Raw genomic sequence first — 19,984 nt, 5'->3', positions numbered from 1 at the left:
GCAAAAATCACAAGAGTTAAGAATCAAATCCTCTAAACCACTTCACAAATCCACATAATTTTTCTCTAATTGCTAGGAGTATCGAAAATCATGGCATTCGTGCATAAATGTGAGAACTCAAGATTAAATATAGCTAACATGAGCTTTTCCAGCGAAAAAAAAATTTATTTTCATTATAGGCTAACACAATTACAACATCATTCCTTCAACTCCAACTAACTCATAAAAAATTTTAGATTTTCAAAATTTTTAAACATCCCCCCAAACTTAAATTGTGCATTGTCCGCAATGTAAAATATTCATTAAAAACAAGGGACACATACCTTAGGCACCAAGCATCAGTACTCGGCACCATCTTAATCACTCAAAACTCTTCATCAGGGGTGACTCCTAAACTTTTTCAGCTCCATACTTTTTCACCTACACAATTCAAAATCATTATTAATGTCTAGTTTCCTCATGATAAAAACAAAAACAAAAACAACTAAAAGAAAATAAAAAACACATAAAAACTAGCTTGGGTTGCCTCCCAAGAAGCGCTTAGTTTATAGTCCATAGCCCGACTGTATTCCAATTCTAGCCCGGTTCCGCTTTGTTGAGGGTCTTCCCTTTCGCTTTCACCCTCCAAATATATTCAACAAGCTTTTTAAACTTTGATTTTTTCTTCGTTTTCTTCTTCTTTGGCACCTTCGGATTATTCTTCTTTGAATCTACCTCATGAACAAGTTTGGGATGGCCATCCAGCTTCACAACTCGCTCAATCATGAATAATTCCTCGATGGGTGGATTACTTGATTTCTTGAATATGTTAAAAATAACTCTTTCTCCGTCCACACCCATCGACAACTCACCATTCTTCACCTCAATCTTGGCATCAGCAGTGGCCAAGAAAGGTCTCCCCAATATCAGTGGCATATTTGCATCCTCCTCCATATCTAGCACAACAAAATCCGTCGGAAAAATAAATTTATCTATTTTTACCAAAACATCTTCAATGATTTCAAGCGGATATGTGATAGATCTATCAGCTAGCTGCAATGCGATCATTGTGGGCTTCACCTCGCCAAGTCCTAAGCTCCTGAAAACAGACAAAGACATCAGATTAATGCTAGCTCCTAGATCGCAAAGTGCATTATTAAAATAAGAAGAACCAATAGTGCAAGGAATAGTAAAACTCTCTGGATCCTTCAGCTTTTGTGGCATCTTCTTTTGGAGCACAACACTACATTCTTTAGTTAAGCTCACCACCTCATTCTCTTGCAGCCTCATTTTCTTGGACATCACCTCTTTAATAAACTTTGCATAATTCGGCATTTGTGCCAAAGCATCAGCAAAAGGGATGTTGATATGTATCTTCTTGAAAATATCCAAGAATTTTGAGAACTGCTCGTCAACTGCCTTCTTCTTAAACCTTTGGGGGTATGGAAGAGGAGGTTTGTACATCGGTTTTTGCTCAGGTTCAGACTCTTTCTCCTCGACCTTATTCACGTCAACTGCAACTTTTTCAGACGTCTTGCTCTCAGATTTGCCCTCTTCATTATCCACCTGCTTCCCACTCCTCAACGTGATAGCATTACACTGCTCCTTGGGATTCACCTCAGTATTACTTGGGAATTGGTCTCTGTTATTATCTTTCAGTGTGTTTGTCAACTGCCCAATGCTAGTCTCCATGGATTGCAATACAGCACCCATGTTGGCCACATGCGTCTCTAAGCTGTCAAGGCGAGTCTCAGTCCTCGCCATCCTCTTGCTCGATTCCTGCACAAAAGCATTAACAACATCCTCCAAATGAGGCTTACCCTCACCCTTATTTGTATTGTATCCTGGAGGAGGATTCAACACATTATTATTATTTGCATATGAAAAATTCTCATGATTACGCAAACTAGGATGACATTGATTGGGTACAGGATTACCTCAATAGTTGTTGTAATTTCTGTTGTTCACATATTGAGCTTGCTCCATACTCTCAAATCCATCAGCAGAATTTACGGCAGTCGCCAGCGATGCTATCTTAATAGAAACTCTAATCGCCTTTGGTCAGTGCAGCCAACTGTGTAGAAATAGTAGCCATCTGAGCAGTCAAAGCAGTGAGCACATCAACCTCATGAATTCCAGCAGGCTTCCTTATCGCAGATCTCTCACTCGGCCACTGATAACTGTTAATAGTCATCTGTTCAAGCATCTCATAAGCCTGTTCAGGAAATTTAGAAAATATTGAACCTCCAGCTGCAACATCCACAGAAATCCTCGTTGGGCCATTCAAACCATTGTAGAATAATTCGATTTGTTTCCAATCTGGAAAATTATGGTTCGGGCACTTCCTAAGCAATTCCTTGTACCGCTCCCAAGCTTCATACAGTAGCTCATAATCTTGCTGTTTGAAAGTAGTGATCTCAATTTTCAGCTGAGCAGACTTGGCAGGAGGAAAGTACTTAGCCAAAAATTTAGATGTCATGTCTTCCCATGTAGTGATGCTCCCAAGAGGTAGTGACTGCAACCAACTGCGAGCATTGTACCTAAGAGAGAACAAGAACAATCGTAGTCTGATGGTGTCCTCAGTAACACCATGAATCTTCACTGTGTCAGCAATCTCCAGAAAAGTACGCAGGTGCAAATTTGGATCTTCAGTAGCTGCACTCCTAAACTGATTCTGCTACACCATATTAATCAAAGCTGGCTTCAACTCAAAATTATTTGTTGTGATATTCTACCAAGCTATCCTAGAATAATGATTATTGATCACTGGTCGAAAGTGATCTCTGATCGGCACCGGAGCATTATTGACAGCTCTTTCCCTTTCTTCAGCCATTTGTTGCAACTCTTCTCTTCTAGCTTTTCTCAAAGCTTTAGCAGTTTTCTCAATTTTCGGATCAAAGAGCAGTGAGTCGTAACTTTGGCTTTTTTGCATAAAATGCATAAACAAGAAAATTTTTAAAATTAAAACCAACAAAATAAAATAAAATGCTCTAAATCAAAATTAAGACTAATTAGCACAATTTAATATAAATCAAATAAAATTCACTCCTCGGCAACGACGCCAAAAACTTGTTGCGTGTTTTTTTCTCGCAAGCGCACGATGTCAAGTTATAATATAGGAATTAAGTCCAAGTCGATCCCACAGAGAATGAATAAATGATATTATATCAAATATTTGCAACTAATAAAATCCTAATCCTATGTAGAGCTACGAAAATGGTTTGATTTTTATAAAACTAAAATTTGCAAGAAACAAAACTAAATAACCACGAGTCACGAGATGAAAATTCAATAAGCGAAGAATGCTAGAGGTTCAACTTCACTTGATTGTCCACCACAATTTATTTCTAATGATTGTTCAATTATAAATTCTTCTAGTTTATTAGCCAAGAATCCCTATTATTTTCTACTACATATCTCGAGTGTCAAACAGAAATTCGTATTCAATAACAAACTCAATATCTATATCAAAGTTCAATTATTAAATCCGGTAAATAGTTCAATTATTCTTCTATGACTTTTATGGAGTTATATGCCTCTCAAACAATATAAACACCAAAGATGTATTTTCCTATGTCGTATTCAAAATCTCCTCTCTCGAGTGATAGATTCTAAATAAAATATCATTCAATCTATGGCTAGTAAATTGAAAGCATTAAAATCAGAAAAACACAAATAACCGTGCGAAGAAATTTAAATGTATAAATCAAAATATCTTAATCATGGTTTCCAGTCAAGATCCGTCTACCTCTAGACTAAGAAATTAGTTCATAACAAATTCAAAGATCAAACAAAATATGTTTTTCCAACAATCCATAAACTCAGAAAAATCGAGTTCAAAAGAAAACTAGAACGAAGTAGAATTAAGCTTTTTTGTCGCCGGATGTCGCCGTCTTCCGTATTTGTACCGGGTTCTCGAGCTCTTATACAATCCAATAAATTCCAATCACCGACTCGTTTCCTGCAAAAATTCTCAATGTCGGCGTCTCTGAAAAATTCCTCCTTTTATATCTTGCTTCCAAGCCCAAAGAAAAGCCCACAGAAAAAATCGCAATTTTTAATGTTAGAAAATTAATATTTTTTCCAGTCCGCGTCGCGCCATGGTGCAGAACAGTCACGCCATAGCTTGAAAAGCTCTGTCTCGATTCTCAACTTTTTACCAGTTCACGCCATAGTGCAGGAAATGTCACGCCATAGCGTGAAAAACTCTGTTTTCACTTCTTCAAAATCCTCGCAAATTTTCGTAGACCCGAAGCTTCAAGGGTACGAAACATTTCCACCAACCCTTCGTCCAAAAGATCATAAACGGTGTGAAAATGCAAAAGAAGAACGTTTTGAGTGATGGACGACATTGTTATGCAGAGGAAAATCAAAGGGTGAAAAGCAAATGAGTTCGAGAATTTTAGGGTTTTAGCAAAGTGATGATAACTAGATACATGTATAATATATGTAACTATGCTAAAATGATGTGTTTTCCCTCGTGTTAATTTTGAATTTTGAAAGGATAAAAAGTACATATTACACGGTAAATAAAAGGGACACAGCCACCTGGAATTTTGAATTAATAGTACTACGATATTTCAATCGTTAAAGACAAAAACAGATCAATAGGAGACTGTTTGTATTCTCAATCTAGCGTCTATAAATACAATCCACTAAATCCTCATAATTTTCTCAAACTTCTCAAGAAAATAAGCAGATAAAATAGTGAAACTTGTAATGGATAATGCTGGATCATCTGTCTTTGCTCGCAATTCAGAAGAGTACTATATGATTTGTAGAGAGGTGTTGATAAGTGCATTTTATGCACTTAATTTATATATGATTTGACTTGGCTTTTGTTATGAATGAAGTGGATTTTATGCGTGTTAGTTGTTGTTTTTGTGAGATGCAAGGAATGACGCAAAAGCAGAGAGAAGAAGCGGAAAGCCGAATTACGGAGCAGCTTTGGTCGAAAAAATCATTTTTTATTTTAGAGAGATCCAAATCCGATCTTCACCGTTCAGAATAAATTCAAGATGTTTTAAAGTTTCTCTCAAAATTTTAGCTCAATCCGACGGTTAGATTGTGAGATATGATTTTTTGAAAATTGTCGCGCGCTGTAGAAAATCAAATACGAGAATAACAGTTTTGGGACAGAACTTTTCCCGCCATGGCGTGATATGTTCTGCGCCATGGCGTGAAGCTGAGCTGTGGAAACTTCATCTTCAAACAAGATCCACCTAAGTTTTTCCAAACCGCTAAAGTGGCAGATGGTAATATCACAAGTTCTATTGGAGGAGAATTTGTCATGATCACTTATGATCTATTTGCAATGTCGTTTGATCTACCTCGGACTGTCTTGACAAATTTCTCATCTATCACTACTTCTCGGAGAATCCAGATGAATTCAATGTGCAGATGAAAGCAATGTACTATCTTATGAAAATAACTTGTGCAGATAAAATAAATGAGACAAGATATTATGGAAGTTTGAAACAAACTGCATCTATGTCTCCCCTTCTTCCACTTAAGAATGAATTCACTAGAATAATTTGGTTTATATACTCTTTTGTATACAACCAAATTCAATCGTAGGACTTATCATTTTTCTAGATCGAAACTCTTAGTACACCATAAAATAAGACAAAAAGTCTTAATCAGCAACAAATGAAACAAATTTAGAGTTTGAATGAATCTGTAGATTCAGTCTGTTGAGCAACTCTTCTTTCAACACTTCTTGAATGAGCAGTTGAGAGTTTTATTGATTCTCTTGATGATATTTTAAGATGATCTGATGAATAGTTGTATATGTGGGCTTGTTGAGCAAATGAGATATGTAAATTCAAAGTGCTTGAAAAAATAGATTTCTTGTGTTCTTCGTTTTGAAGTTCTTCACCAACTCTTTTTTGAAGTTTTCTCTCTATTATATATAGTCATATTTTTGCAACGTTCTTCTTCATGACTTAAATTCTCTCTCTGAGCTATATTTTTATAGTTTCAAAAGTCTTTATAAATGTCTTCATAAATGTGAGACGATATCCAAGAAATTTGAGAATTAATCCTTGCGGCTTTTTAATATGGACAATAGATTCTCTCTTGGAAATCTTCAAATATAACGAAGAGTCTTCTTGAACAGATGAGAATTTTTTAATTCTTTGAGCAATTAAAATAGTCATTTGAGAAGTTCAGGCAGTTCGAGTAGTTCGAGCATTTCGAAAACTTGTTGAGCAGTTCAAGCAGTTCGAAGACTTTGTTGAGGAGTTCAAGCTCTTTTACCTGTTTTACAAAATTTGGCAGTTCAATTTGTGATAACCAAAAAATATGGGTCCACACAACATTTTCTTCTCATCATTGATTTTTTAAAAAAAATGAATTTAGGATAATTAATGGTACTTAATAGCTCAATCAGATTCAAAATTTTCTTCATTTCCCTTCTTTTTTTCTTGTAATTGTCCAAAATATCAATCATATTTTACACTCTAAAGAACAAAGTTGGAGAAGTAATGAAATTTGATAATACAAAAACTTTGTTCAACATTAATACTTTTACAGTAGAAATAGATAATGGTGATTTTTTGAGATTCATGAAGACTGGTGAAATCAAATTTGGTATTCACATAACAGTAGCTACCAGCGTAATTTTGGCCTGTTCTTGTTGGATAAGCCAGCGTAATTAAATTAATATTAGTTCTTTTATTGTTATAGTGAAATAAATATGTACATTTTTTATTTTTATGTTTATCGAGTTTTGTTTATTTATTATCATTTTGATAAATTTTTTAAGCATAATCTTTGATTTTTTAGGATTTTTAAAATTAAAATATATATTAAAAAATAACATAAAAAATGTGTACATGCACCCAAAATATATATTTTTCATTTATCCTTGTTTTGAACATCATTGCATATTTAACTTTTGTTTCATTCTACATCTCTATATATACAAGTCTTAAACATCTAGATCCTTCTAGTGTATGTCACACTATTTTATACCATAGAGTATTCTAGATTGTCTTACATATTTACATGTGCTATAGAATAGACTAATTTTTTTCTCAATGTCTTCACATCTTGCTAGAATTCCACGAAAGCTTCTAAACTCAACATTTTCCACAACATTTTAGGTCATTACACATGAACTTAGAATGTTCAAATTTTGTCCATAATATTTTAGATCTTTTCGCACGAACATAAAACCTTAATATTTTTTCACAATGTATTCTAAGTTTTTCTACATAGATCTAGAACCTTCAATCCCCTTCTCAACTTATACAATAAGATTTCAGATGTCACCAAGCCTCTGTGACAGTTTTTTTGCCCAATTCTTTCTGTGTCACGCGTCAAAGTGTGATTTTATGATTTATGAACAAACATATTATATTATATATGTTGGGATCGGTTTGGGGGAGCTAAACTTCTTGATAAACTGATCTCTTGAACTACTGTAGCAGTTGATCTCAAAAACACTTAGTTTGGTTCAGTTGAGGTTAGTCAACTGAATTTTGTCCTTCTCATGTGTCGATGTTAATTGACCAACTAGATAAGTGCGGAATAAGGTCAACTAACAGATTGAACTTGTAAATAGATGGATTGTGCGTGAGTATGATAAGCTGAAAGGAAAAACACCGAAGTTTGTTTATGGATATTCGGAGATTTCAAAGACTCCTACGTCACCGCTTCTACTATCTCGGAAGGATTCACTCTCGAAGACTTTGAATATTACAATCGACTTGCAACCGCTCACTCCAAGGCTAGGACTTACACACTGCCTATCCCAGAACTCTTAAAAAAACTCAAAAACAAAGTTCACGAATGCTTCTTGTTACAATGAATTTTGCAGCACCTCAACTGATATATCACTGATACAACACTTGGTATTACACAAAACTTAGCACTAATTGATCCTTCATTGATCTACTATGCTTGAATTTTTGTGCCTGTGTTCTTCGATTCTCAAATGATAGGCTTCAAGATGCTTTATATTTGCTTTCTCAATTAAGTAGGTGTAGTGACCCAACCAGAATCCACTATTAATCAGAGATTAAAGCTTAATAAAGAATGCAATAAAAATAATTTAAAAATAACCACGGAAGCTTAAATAAAGGCTGGCCAGCAGAATACAACTGTTGTGAAAATTCCTCGCAAGCGTACGAGTGTCAAGTTTTAATAAAGTGATAAAATCAGATATCGATCCCACAGGGAATAAAATGAAAATATTCAGTGCTTGTAATTAAAATAGTCCAAACTTTATCTAGAAAATCAATAATCAAGAATTTTGCAATAAAAATAAAATAATTAATGATTTTAGATAGCACGCACACAACTTTCAGGAATAATCAATCAGAGAAAATTGGTCTAGAGGTATAGATTTCACATGATTTCAACAACAATCAATCCTAATTAATTAATCTTCATGAATTTTTAGGAATTAATAGCCAAGAACACTTAAGTGTATTATTCCCTCTCCCGAGTGCCGAATAAAATATATCAAATACAATTCAATTCCAATATCCCTATTAAGAATCTAATTGCAGTGATCAATTCAAAACAATGTTTTTTTTAAAGTTCTGTTAAAATTATACACTCTCCCGAGCGATATAAACAATTAACAGTGTATTTTCTATTGGTCCTATTCAAAATCTCCTCTCCCGAGTGCCAGATTTCAAATAAATAATACAAATCAATTATTGATCAGATAATTGAAAAGACAATCAATTCTAGAAAAAATAATTAATCTAGAAGAAATTCAATTCAATAAAATCAAGAATTCATGAAAGTGTCTACACCAGGTTCCATCCGACCTCTAGACTCTAAAAATTTAGTTCATAATAAAATTATGAATAAAACAAAACATGTTCAAAATAAAATAAATAAAAGATAAAGAAATCAAATCCGTCGTCGACGCCGTGTCCGGTCGATCGATCTCCGTCTTCGTTCTTCAATTAAAGCTCCAAAACTCCTCCAGCAAATCACTCGTTCAATTCCTTTTCTCTGATCTCTTATGTGTGTGGCGGCTCTCCTTCTTTCTCTGATAAAAATTCCTTTTTATATGGATATGGAAAAACCCACTCAAAAGTCCAAGAAAAATTAAAACTTTCCTTCCCGAAGAAATTTCCAAGTTCAGACTTCGCGACACGCGGGCGCTCCACATTCCAAGCGGGCGCTCATAGGCTTCTGGATTCCACTTTCTCACCTTGACAAAAACTTGCGCGATTGCTCTTAGCTTGGCGCTAAACCTTAGCGCTGAAACAAGACCCAATAAAATAAAAGCCCATATCTGTTCTCACGTTTCTTTCCCTGACTTCTCTTCTTCAATTTTCTTTTATTCTTTTCTTTTACTTCCTCTTTCCTCTTCACAAATTCTCATTTTCTTCTTCTTTTCCAAATAATTCATTAATTCTCTTCAATCACAAAAACAATAAAATATCCACATAAATCTGCTCGAAATAAACAATTAATAATTAAAATCATATATAAATTAAGTGTGTAAAATACACTTATCAAATACCCCCAAACTTAGACTTTTGCTAGTCCCGAGCAAAACTATTAAATTCCAAAACTCATTCTCTCAAAAACTCACAAGAATAGTCAAGAAATAATATGGAGCAATGGCCTTGGCAATGATTTCAAATAATTTCAAATCCAATCATATCCAACCTACTAACACTTGAAAGTTTCAGCCAGAACAAAATAACCGCATAAACTCACAATCTCCGCAACTCACGTTTCAAAACACCTTCATCCGAATTCAATTCAAATATTCATAGATCATGAGGTCTTTTCAAGGTAGAATAGGATCAAATATAGGATATAAATAAAAAACACTCACAAATAGGTAAATGCAACGAATAAGCGTGTGTGCGTGTTTCGATCAAAATTCATAATCATTAAAAGCATCAATCAACAGTCCATAGGCTAAATTCTCGCAACTCTTCTCCACTAGTATATTGGGCAACTAAGACTCGGTCAATAGGACTTAATCAGCTTATACTGTAAGGCCTGGCTCATGGCTACAAATGAAGGAAAAGAATTCAAAATAAGGAGTAATTTATATTTATGCTCTAATTTCAACTCCTTTTTTCACAATTTCACATTCATTTCACTTCACTCAATTCACTTCATTGATTTTTTTTTTCTTTCTCAACTTCATCTTTCACAACCACAATTTTTTCAACTTTTTCACACCCCTTTTCAACTTTCATTCTTTCTTTTTTTTTTCTACTACCTCTTTTCATTTTTTTTCTTTTCAAATCTTCCACCACACCATTCCATATTTTCAAAAATATCAACTAGGAGCATCTAACAATTTAGCATTCAAATTACTCCCTTAAAGGTAGGAATTAGTGTTTAGGCTATTCAGGTAGTTAATGTAGGACCTTGAAATAATGACGAATGGGGGCTTAATCACACGTTTACACGCATGCCATTCGATTTTCAAATAAAGCTCAAACAAGGTACTAGGTATAAAAATATTAATAGGTAGCTTGAAAGGCTCAAACGCATTTAGAAAAATCTCCTAAATCATCCCTAATCTCAGTTTTGCCCGTATTTCGCCTCGAAGAGTGTCCGAACTAGTTCTAGACAAGTCTCAATCCACAATTAATTCATACAAATTTCAATCAGTGCAAAAAAAAAAAAAAATCATCAGCAGTAAACGATGATTTTCAACAAAAAATTCAGAATTCTCGTACCTCAATGTACTAATATACGTGAGGCTCAAATAGGCAACTAAGGATAAATTTCAATGAAAATCAGGCCCAAAAATTTCAAACAATGCCTCAATCATATCTATGTTTGTATGTCTCAAAAATCAGATTCAAGTATTAATCACAGAGTATATAGGAAATTGTTCATTCAATTGGTTCCATTTTTTCAAAAATATTTGTTAGATAATTGGACAATCATGGATTTCAGTTATAGCACAAAAAATATTTTTCATCAGCCATGCATCCAATATTTCTCAACTTCTTTTAAATTCAACTCAACTCAACCAAAAATTTTATCTATGAAGCACATGTATGAAACTCAACTACTCAATCAACCAAACAACCAAATCAAATATTGATTCACCCCCCCCCAAACTTAATGTAATCATTGTTCCTAATGATTAAAAACAATAAAAAGAACAAGGGACTCATACCTTCGACACCGAGCATCAGGACTCGGCGTCATCATCATCATCTCCATGGAAAGAAGGTGCAGCAGCAGCAGTATCATCAGAAGACCACTGCGGAGAAGGTGGATAAGGCACAACAGTGGGAGGATAATTCTGGGCGAGAGCGGCAGTGAAGTCATGCATGTATGTCATATGTGCTCGCATCATCTTCCACTGCTTCTTCATCTGAGCAAGCACGACCGTAGAATCATCACGAGTAGAATACTCAGTGGCCGGATGCATCGGTAGTGACATAGGTGCTTCCAAATGGGAAGGTGCTGGCTCAAAGTGTGGTAGGGGCTCAGAGTGCTGTGGTGGTTCTGTGGTGGTTCAGCTGTCTGTTCAGAAGTACTGGCCGCCTTCTTATTCTTTTCCCGTCGCAGTGCACCAGTAATTCTTATAGGACCTCGAATTGGAAGAATCTGCTTTGTATCATCCCACACAACACCGGCTAACCGGCAAAGTTGAGTAATCAAGGACGAGTGGGGTAAACTGATAGTCGAAGATCCCCTAACAGCAGCAATGATAGAATCCTGAATTACTCTCCCAGCATCAACGGATTTCCCTGTCACAATGCAGTACACCAGTCCAGCTCTAACCTTAGTCACATCGGATGTATGCCCAGATGGCAACATCCTGGCAGCCACAAACTCATGCCAATTATTCGCTTCTCATCGAAGAAATATGGATGGAAATGTCACAGCTTCATCCTTTGCATTCCTCTTCCATTCCGCCCCATCCTGACACAAGGTCTGAAGTACAATGTTATCTGGATATGACTGATTCTTGAATACCTCATACTCATCATCTGCAATGTCCAAATCTGGCATTTCATAAAGACTGTTAATTGTACTCTTATCAAAAGGCACCAATTTTCCTCAAACTCGAACTTTCAGATTCACGTTTTTGACCATCAAATTTGCATAAAACTCATGAATCAATGATATAACAGCATTTGGTGGACTCCTCACGAATGTATCCCAACCTCTTCTCTCAGCTTCAATTAACGCCGGTGCACTATGCTCTCTCAAACTCATTCCTCTTTCTTTTTTCATCCCTCTTTCCATCACATCACTATAGTACTCCTCTGCTTTGGAGTTCCAAAATCTGTGTCTATCATATGGAGCAGTAGAAGATGAAGAAATTGCTCCCTTCCCTTTGGTTTTCGGTGGCATTGTAACTCAATACTTCAACTCAAATCAACTGCCTCAACAAACAATGCACTAAACTCCAACCGATTCGAGCAACGTGCAAACACAACTTTAACCCAAGCAATTTAACAAACACTTGGCATGCATGAAAAAAAATGATATAGAAAGTCACTGAATCAAACGTTCTCCACCCCACAATTCAAACAACCCAACAACCTCAACACACAAACTTGAACACTGCTCAAATATAAGAGAGAAAATTTCAGCTTTTGTACCATCCAAGAAGAAAAATTTTCAACCCTCCAAGACTCCCCTGTTCCTGTTTCACTGCGATCGTAGATGTAGCAAAATAAACTTCTGATAATTCCAGATTTATGATGGCCTTAGAATGAAGATTAAAATCCAAGAGATGATATTTTGTTGAGTCGAAGATTGACGAAGGCAAGATGGGCGAGAGAGTGAGATTTAGACATGGAATGGAAACGAGCAGACTGGCTTTTTATCTAATCTCCCAAATGAATTTAATCTGCGGCCCCCTTAAGCAGTTCACAAGCGCGATAGCGCTTATTATTGCGCCTTTGGAGTGCGCGATAGCGCTTGGAGTAGCGCGATTAGATTGCGCAATAGCGCATGGTCTTCGCCCTTAACTTGCGCGATAGTGCATGGTACTGCGCGCTTTGAGTGCGCGATAGTGCATGAGATTTTTCGCACTGGATGCGTAGAGACGAGGCGGGCGCGGTAGAGTCACAAGCGAGCGCGCACAAAGTTCTGTCCAAACTTTTAAATTCCTGAAAAAATTTAACAATTTTATAATATCAGGCCTTTAAAATTCTAAATAATAATTTCAAAAATCATAAATTAACTAATGAACAAAAATAAAGTTAAAGCATAAAATTAAAAATAAAAAAATAAAACAAAAATTTTGGGTTGCCTCCCAAAAAGCACTTGGTTTATAGTCGTCAGCCCGACTTTCACCGGTATCAAGTCTTTCCTTTCTCTTTCACTCGCCAAATAAATTCCACGAACCGCCTGTTAAATTTTTTTCTCTTTTTCGTGGCCTTCTTTGGTGGTAAATTTGGCGCTTTCTCCTTCGATGAATCAACTACCACCTCAACTCTTTGGCAACCCTCCAACTTCACAGCCGGCTCAAGTAGACATAATTCTTCGATGGGTGGGCTAAGTGGCTTCATAAATAGATTAAACATCACCCATTCGTACTCCACACCCATTGATATTTCACCCTTCTTGACATCTATTTTGGCATCAGCAGTAGCCAAAAATGGACGTCCAAAAATAAACGGAGCTCCATGATCTGCTTCAATGTCCAATCACAAAATCCGCTGAAAAGATGAATTTATCCACATTAACTAGAACATCTTCAACAATGCCAAGTGGATATGTGATGCTCCGATCCGCTAATTGCAACGAAATCATGGTCGATTTCATCTCTCCCAACTTCAAGGCCCTGTAAATAGACAACGTCATTAAATTAATACTGGCCCCTAAATCACAAAGTGCATTATTAAAATAAGAAGAGCCAATAGAACAAGGAATAGTAAAACTCCCTGGATCCTTAAGCTTTTGTGGCATCTTCTTTTGAATCACTGCACTACACTCTTCTGTCAGATTGACCACCTCATTCTCTAGCAGCCTCCTCTTCTTGGACATCATCTCCTTGATGAATTTTGCATAGTTCGGCATTTGTTCCAAAGCATCAGCAAAGGGGATATTGATGTGAATTTTCTTGAAAATCTCCAAGAATTTGGAGAACTGCTCATCCAACGCTTTCTTCTTGAACCGCTGTGGGTAGGGGAGTGGAGGCTTGTACATCAGTTTTGGCTCAGATTCAAGCTCCTTCTCTTTCTCCTCAACTTTTTCCTCAAGTTTCTTATCCGCAACAGTAGGAATTTGGACTCCAACGTCTTTGGCACTCCGCACTTCGATGACATTGCACCGCTCCTTGGGATTCACCTCAGTATTGCTAGGGAACTGGCCGTGATTGTTGACTTTCAGTGCGTTCGCCAACTGCCCAATACTAGTCTCCATGGATTGCAACACTGCGCCCATGTTGGCCATGTGTGTCTCCAAGCTGTCGAGGCGAGACTCAGTTCTCGCCATCCTCTTACCTGATTCCTACACAAATGTACTAACCACATCCTCCAAAGACTGCTTACCCTCATCCTTGTTTGTATTGAACCCCGGAGGATTCAGCACATTTTTATTGTTAGCATACGAAAAATTTTCATGATTACGCAAGCTAGGATGATAAGTATTTGGGACAGGGTTACCTCTATAGCCTCCATATCCTCTGTAGCCATTAGGATTGATATAATTGACTTGCTCTGGTGTATGTGATCCTTCAAATCCGGTTGAATCTGCAACTTGAATATTATTCAAAGAAGCTACCTGTGTAGTCAGTGCAGATAATTGAGCAGTGATGGACGTGAGAGGATCCACTGCATACACTCCAGCTGGTTTCTTGACTCCCCCACGCTCAGATGACCATTGAAAACTGTTTATCGTCATCTGTTCAAGCATATCATAGGCTTGAACAGGGTCCTTTGCAAAAATAGTTCCTCCAGAAGCAGAATCGACATTCATCCTTGTAGGCGCATTCAGTCCGTTGTAAAACCACTCGATCTGTTCCCAATCTGCAAAATTGTGGTTAGGACAACGTCTAAGTAATTCTTTGTACCTTTCCCATGCCTCGTAGAGCTGTTCAGTGTCTATCTGCCGGAACGTGCTGATCTCTATCTTCAACTGGGTGGACTTGGCAGGTGGAAAATATTTTGCAAGAAACTTTTTTGTCATCCCATCCCAAGTAGTGATGCTTCCAAGCGGCATTGATTGCAACCAACTTCTAAGAAGGTCCTGAGATGCAGATGAGGATCAGCTGTGGCACTCCCATTAAATTGGTTCGATTGAACCATGTTGATCAAGGCCGGCTTTAGCTCAAAATTATTGGCATTGATAGTTCCTCGAGCTATTCAAGAGTAGTGAGCCTGGATTATCGGCCTGAAGTGATCTCTAATTGGCACTAGGGGAGCTTGTTGTGCTTCTTCTTCAGCCATGTTCCTTAATTCTTCTCTTCTAATTCTTCTCAAAGCACGTGCAGTGCGCTCGATCTCTGGATCAAACAGCAAAGAATTCGCACTTTGAGATCTTCGCATAAACTGAAATTAAGAACAATAACAAATTATTAGTAATTAAATTAAAAATAAATAAAAGCTCTAAATTAAAACTTCGACTAATTGGTAACAAGACTAAAAAATAATCAAAATTATTCCCCGGCAACGACGCCAAAAACTTGTTGTGAAAATTCCTCGCAAGCGTACGAGTGTCAAGTTTTAATAAAGTGATAAAATCAGATATCGATCCCACAGGGAATAAAATGAAAATATTCAGTGCTTGTAATTAAAATAGTCCAAACTTTATCTAGAAAATCAATAATCAAGAATTTTGCAATAAAAATAAAATAATTAATGATTTTAGATAGCACGCACACAACTTTCAGGAATAATCAATCAGAGAAAATTGGTCTAGAAGTATAGATTTCACATGATTTCAACAACAATCAATCCTAATTAATTAATCTTCATGAATTTCTAGGAATTAATAGCCAAGAACACTTAAGTGTATTATTCCCTCTCCCGAGTGCCGAATAAAATATATCAACTAAAATTCAATTCCAATATCCCTATTAAGAATCTAATTGCAGTGATCAATTCAAAACAATGTTCTTTTTTAAAGTTCTGTTAAAATTATACACTCTCCCGAGCGATATAAACAATTAACAGTGTATTTTCTATTGGTCCTATTCAAAATCTCCTCTCCCGAGTGCCAGATTTCAAATAAATATTACAAATCAATTATTGATCAGATAATTGAAAAGATAATCAATTCTAGAAAAAACAATTAATCTAGAAGAAATTCAATTCAATAAAATCAAGAATTCATGAAAGTGTCTACACCAGGTTCCATCCGACCTATAGACTCTAAAAATTTAGTTCATAATAAAATTATGAATAAAACAAAACATGTTCAAAATAAAATAAATAAAAGATAAAGAAATCAAATCCGTCGTCGATGCCGTGTCCGGTCGATCGATCTCCGTCTTCGTTCTTCAATTAAAGCTCCAAAACTCCTCCGGCAAATCACTCGTTCAATTCCTTTTCTCTGATCTCTTATGTGTGTGGCGGCTCTCCTTCTTTCTCTGATAAAAATCCCTTTTTATATGGACATGGAAAAACCCACTCAAAAGTCCAAGAAAAATTAAAACTTTCTTTCCCAAAGAAATTTCCAAGTTCAGACTTCGCGACACGCGGGCGCTCCACATTCCAGGCGGGCGCTCATAGGCTTCTGGATTCCACTTTCTCACCTTGACAAAAACTTGCGCGATTGCTCTTAGCTTGGCGCTAAACCTTAGTGCTGAAACAAGGCCCAATAAAAGAAAAGCCCATCTCTGTTCTCACGTTTCTTTCCCTGACTTCTCTTCTTAAATTTTCTTTTATTCTTTTCTTTTACTTCCTCTTTCCTCTTCACAAATTCTCATTTTCTTCTTCTTTTCCAAATAATTCATTAATTCTCTTCAATCACAAACACAATAAAATATCCACATAAATCTGCTCGAAACAAACAATTAATAATTAAAATCATATATAAATTAAGTGTATAAAATACACTTATCAACAACCGGCTAAACAAATTCATAATTTACAACTCAATCGAATAAACTTCGATAAACAAAATAAGCCTAATAGCTAACCCTGCGGTCTCTTCCCTGATTAATGACTCCACCGAGTCTCTGGATGAACTACCTGCATCTGCAACTTCTCCGTAGAATGGGGTGTCCAGACAATAACAAAATACTGGACGTGAGCGCTAAAGCTCAATACACTAGTACGGGTAAACATACAAACATGATGCATGCAAATGAATATCTGGGTATCATACTGGGAATAAAATTCTGCTCAGTCTAGGAGCCATAATATGCAACATGCTAGGCTGTCGCATCAAGAGGTGGCTCCCATACCATAAATCATGGACATATTCGGGTCCCAAAACTATGGTTCTCATCCACACATGCAATGGGGCTGAGAATGTAAGGCCCGGGATTAATTGATTTAATCCGGAAATTATTTAATTTTAATCCAAGTATATTTAATTTGAAAATTTTGGAGTTTTGAATTAAATTCTAATATTCTTAAATTATTTAGGATTGAAATTGAATTAAAAAGATTTTGCCGAGGACAGATTTGCAATTAATAAAGACTTGAGGGGCCAAAGTGCAAATATGGGAAAAGTGCATGGACACATGTATTTATTATGAATAGGAACGTGTAAATACATGTACATGTTCAGAATTTTAGAAACCAAAACCGAGAGAGAAAGGAAAGGAAAGCTCAAGATATTTTATCATCTCCAATCCTTGATTTCTTGTGATCCGTTTGTCCGAGTTCAATTCCGAAAATAGTTCCGAACTCCTTGCGAGAAGGGCTATCTATTGATGTAAGTATTGATGAGATTTATTATGATTTTGAAATGTTGATATGGGGCAGAAATCAGATCATATATTGATGTTCTAAAGCTTCTATATCTTGATATATCGCAATTGAATCGAAGAACGGACAACGATTGAGCTTGATATGAAATTCCAGCAATTATTTCGAGATTATCACCTTTGATTATGCTGGTATATGATGTTAAGAGATGAATTAGATGTTCAGATGATGGTTAAATGTGATATGTATGGCGATATCAAAGACGGATTAAAGAACGGTTATTGTAGGAAATTGTTATGAGTTTTAGCTATAATTTGAAATTCCTACCATCTGATCTTGCTAGTGTGAACGTGTATGTGCTGGTTCTTATTGATATCTTGCTGGTATGAGGTTTATTAGAAGTTAATATGATGTTTAGAAATGATATAAATTACGGTATTGAAGTTGAACCGAAGAACAATCGTTGTTGCAATCGTCAAGATTTTTCAGAAGTTGGGTTCGAATTTATGCTTCTGAATTAGCTGATATATGATGATATTCAGCTGTTATAAGATGTATATAAAGTTGATATAAATGGTAGAGTTGATAAAAATGAGTTACGGTTGCCGAAGTTTAATCGTTAATGTTGTCAAGTCAAGAATTGATTAGTTTTGGATTCTCTTTGATTGAGCTGAACATGGTTTGAGTTCTTGCTGATGTTCTTGAATATATATGATGTATTTTCAGATTGAAAATAGGGGACATTGAGCTCGAGAAGTTCAGCTTCGAACCGGGATTGATTTGGGTCAAGATTTTGAAGAGTTGAAGAGTTTGAAAACCAAGAAAAGAAAGGTATAAGACAACCTTTAAAGAAAGGGCTTGCACACTCAATATGAATCTATTGAGTATTCCTTTCTAAAACCACATACTTTGTGCTTCTATGTTAATAGATGCTTATATGATTACTTGTTGAGATTGATGATTGATAATTTATTTGATATTGATGAGTTTAAATTATTTTGAGTTGTTGAGTTGTGGTATATTGGTTATGGAATTGATAGTAAACCTCTTGAGCCACAATTCTTTCGAGACCTTGAAAACAGAATTGAAAAGAAAATAGTGGACGTGGTGAACTTGTATATGAGAAGCTAGAGATCTGGACTTGATTTCTTTTTGCTACGAATTCTCAGTATAGTTTTCACAGTCCAGGGAATATGAGATTGTTACCACCTCGAGCGGGAGCGTAGGTGGGAGGCTTGATTTTGGGCCTTATTATATTCCCGGGATCCCAATGAGATGATTTTTGAAAATATCGATTCTGTGAGATTTGAATCCTTGAACCCTTGACTTGTCTTTGAGTCTTTATGTTATTGAATGAATTTTCTTTGGAAGATGTTCGACAGGTATGGGTATAAGGAAATGATGATTGTTTGAAGAGTTGATATTGACTTATTGATTTGATATGAGTTTGTAAATATTGATAGCATGTCTTGCTTAAATGCAATGTTTGCAACTTGATTTATAGCATGTTGAGTTAATATGTTTTAAGTTGCCTTGAGTCTTATTTGTTGAATAATTGATATATACTTCAAGTTGAATTACTTGAGATTATGCATGTTTATGTTGTTTTATACTGGGATTAAATTCTCATCGGAGTCTCTCCGGCTATTGTCTTGTTTGTATGTGTGCATAACAATAGGTGGGATTGGAACGAGTCCGGGAAGACCCTGAAGAATTGAGATCGAGAGAGAATAGAGTAATCCGGGTTTAGATATAGAGTTGCTGTCAAATTGTATCAACTTGAGATATAGTTTGTTTTATGCTATGATTTTAGCTTATCATGTACTAAACTCTAGTTTATGAGTTTCTAGTTGACATCTTTATATAGATGTTATGATGTTGTAAATGCTAGATGGATATGAAATGAAGCATGTTGAAACTCATGTTGTGAATCTTAGTATTGTCTTAATTCTTCTTAGACTTGAACTTTTAGTCTAGAGATTCTACTACTTTGAGATGTATAACACATGATCTTGTTGGGTTTGAGTTTTTGATGTTATCACCTTCTCTTGTACATTTGGTTTTGTTGGAAGAGGTTATATAGTATAAATCTTCATTGTACAGCAGAAAATCAGAGTTTTTAGCAGCTGGACAGAGTGCAGCTCGCTCGAGCGAAACCCGAGGCTCGCTCGAGCGAGCCAAGGCGGGGTCTTGGACCCGAGCAGCTCTCGCTCGAG

General features: G+C 36.0%; 1 non-coding gene across 1 annotated transcript; it reads left to right on the top strand.

The window, feature by feature from the left end:
* Positions 1 to 2,303: 2,303 nt before the first annotated feature.
* Positions 2,304 to 2,409, top strand: LOC140893945 (small nucleolar RNA R71). The gene has a single exon (XR_012153503.1). It is a non-coding gene; the product is annotated as a small nucleolar RNA R71 (small nucleolar RNA).
* The last annotated feature ends 17,575 nt before the right edge of the window (positions 2,410 to 19,984 follow it).

Source organism: Henckelia pumila, chromosome 3 (assembly GCF_033568475.1).
Source record: "Henckelia pumila isolate YLH828 chromosome 3, ASM3356847v2, whole genome shotgun sequence".
Lineage (NCBI taxonomy): Eukaryota > Viridiplantae > Streptophyta > Magnoliopsida > Lamiales > Gesneriaceae > Henckelia > Henckelia pumila.
This window is presented reverse-complemented; position numbering and strand designations above follow the sequence as displayed.